We start from the raw sequence: 3,099 nt of genomic DNA, 5'->3' as shown, positions 1-3,099 counted from the left end.
TAATTACCTGATGGGTGAATTTGACAAGAATATAGAGAAAGTTTATAATATGCGGAGATACTGGTGATAGTTTTATGTAATGTGCATACTTGAATAGAATGTGCATTTTTTCATTTAAAGGTGATTAGTTGTATAGAATTCACACTGAATATGCCCGTGCTCTGAATTTTTTTCATGGATTTTTAAATTCCTGAACTTCTTTCATAATTCTTCTTCTACTCTTCCCACCTATCACACGATAATGTCACAAATTAATACTCACATGCATCTGTATAATGACAAAGTACAAAACTCCTTAATTAGTGCCATCTTAAATTTGACTATCTCAAACTTATTATTAGCAATAAACTTAGGTGTCTGTGAGTGAGTTATTCAAAGGGAGGTCTTGTCCAAAAATATAATTTGAGAACTTGGAGTCTTAACATTTGATAAACAGTATGGAAATAATAAAAGAAGCAACATTACACAAATAATCAGACTTTTTTAGTTATGATACTCAAACATCATAAGACAGGTGATTTATTAAACTATTTGGAACTTCTACAGAAAAGCTAGAATATAAATAAAACACAGAAAAGCAACAAGATGGGGAAAATCAGACTGCAATTTAGGAATTGTGAAGTGAGGTTACCCCCCCACCTTCAGTGTAGCAGCGTTAATGCATACAATGCAGTTAACCTTTGACAAATAACGCTGATTCTGTGCAGATACTAATGCACAGATCATTTTCATATTTTTCCAAGTACACTTTCAAAAGCCATTTGAGGAAAACTATCCTATATCAAATTTTTCCAATGACTTAGAGAGAAGAATCTTGCTTTTTTTCTTTAACTAAATTGCTTTCTGTATTATTGCAAACTGCCCTAAGAAAAGCCAACTCTTATTTGAAATCATAGCTATTAATAAAAGTCCATTTTTTTCTCCTCTCTGCTATTTCTATTAAAAATTCACTCTTTATCTTTTGAACATATTTGTATTCTCTTAATTTGTCTTTCCTTTATCATATCTGTATCAATAAAAAAGCTTACAATAAAAGTTTATAAGATGTACTATTTTTATTAATTTATATGGGCCTTGTATATTGAAATATTAAAGACAAAGCATAAAAGTAAAAACACCAAAAAGAATATTTGACTGGAAAAAGAAAAGGACAGTATCTTTTTACTGTAAAGTGTTCACCAAGCTAAATGTGTTTCAGTTATGTTCAGACTGAAAATAATTCCACTGCAGAGAAAATAAGGTTGCCTGTAATGCTAAGAGCAGCCCCTGCTGGTTACTGTCATATAATTGAGACAACGAGAATTTTAATTTAAAAAAGTTGAAATGATAGAGCAGAAGATGCTGGAGAGTTTTTTGTTTGTTTGTTTGTTTATTTTCTTTTTCAGTAACAAATAGTCTTTCCTTTGACATCTTTTCAATATGTGACTGGAAACATTTGCAACAAATCACATGCAAATTATCAAATTCTGTCTGAATCTCGAAAATTTTTGAAGCAATCATTTAAAAAAATAGCATAAACAATCATTCAGTTGACAGAATTTTGCACAAATCAGCACCCACCCCCCCAAAATAAACCTCAGTAACTACTTGAGGAATACTAAGGAAGCATTATTGTGGGTATATATTTGTTTGAACTAAAAGTATAACTTTAAAGGATTCACACATTATCAGATCATTATTTTTTAAATGCCTAATAGAAGTATATTAAAAATAACAAAATAGCATGTGAGCTTTCAGTTATGGTTCTATAAATGAAACAGGACATAAACAAAAATTGATTTAAGTTACTTAAAAACTGTATTCCTTCTTGCTTTTACTACTATTTTTTCTTGAAAGCAATGAGAAAATAATAACAAAAAAGTTATAACAAACTGAACTAATCCTGTGCTTTATGTTTTCTTCTCATCCCTTGATCTGCCCTCTTAGTTGGTTGTATCTAACTCTAGCACAATAGTTCTCTGCTCACATGTCTTTGGCTATACATTTAAGAAAACTATGAAACAATTTGTGTGTGCATACATGATACATCTACCTTTTAAAAACTATAGTTATTTTGCTTAACTCTTTTGAATCAATAACCAAACCATAACATTGGTATACTTGTTTAATTTGATGCTATAACGAATGTTTTATTGACCGACATTGGATTTTTACATATTTCTAGTCTTTGCATTCTAAGTGTTCTGTGTGTTCTGTGGAATCATAGTCCTATAAGGTTACTTAAAAGCAAAGACTCAAAGAGTTCCTAAAACTTTAGAAGTTTAATAAAATTCTGCATATTATATTCTCTTAAATATTCAGAATGTGAATTAGTACATTAAACTCCTTGTTATGTCATTTAGTAGAGAAACATGTTTAACTTCCTCTAATCCAGGTTTCACATAATTTTTTGGTGACAAGGAACGCCATTTTCCTAGCAAACCCAGAAGATCTTGCAGAACTATCTCTTTGGTGAACACACTTTGTGTAACATGATTTTAATTCTTTAAACTGAATACTAAATGTACTTTAATTACAGTCTTTACATATCACCGCCTCACCCTTATTGCACCTCAGAACATTCAAGACTGATTCAGGGAAAAACATATATCACAGATAACTGTTGTGGCTACATCCCCAGGGCTGTGCCTTCTTGAGCCAAGCCCCTATCCAGTGACCACCAATCATCCACAGCCCCAATATCACATTTTTGAGCCTCCGCTATTGTCTACAGGATAAGTCTAATTATCTTTCCATGACACAGTTTGATCTATGAGCTGCTATCATAATCTGTACATCTAATGATATACATTTTAATTTTATTTCCATCTCTATAATTTTGCTCATGTAGTTTCTTCTGCCTGAAATATCCATCCTCTATTTCCTTTCTGGATAAATTCTACTTGTTAGACTTCGTAAAGTTATGTTTATCTCATTCACTCTACTATGAGCAACTTAGGGCAGAAACAGCAAGAGACAAATTCTGATAACTTTTATTCTCTTATTTAAATAAATTTACTTTTAAAATAAATTGATTGACTTCATGACCCGTTAGTAAAATGCAAATTGCAGTTTAAGAATAATCACATTGAATCTCATCTATTTAAACTGTAAGTTAAG

This window comes from Pteropus medius, unplaced genomic scaffold (genome assembly GCF_902729225.1).
Source record: "Pteropus medius unplaced genomic scaffold, Ma_sr-lr_union100, whole genome shotgun sequence".
Classification (NCBI taxonomy): domain Eukaryota; kingdom Metazoa; phylum Chordata; class Mammalia; order Chiroptera; family Pteropodidae; genus Pteropus; species Pteropus medius.
The sequence above is the reverse complement of the archived record's forward strand: the minus strand, read 5'-3'. Positions refer to the sequence as shown.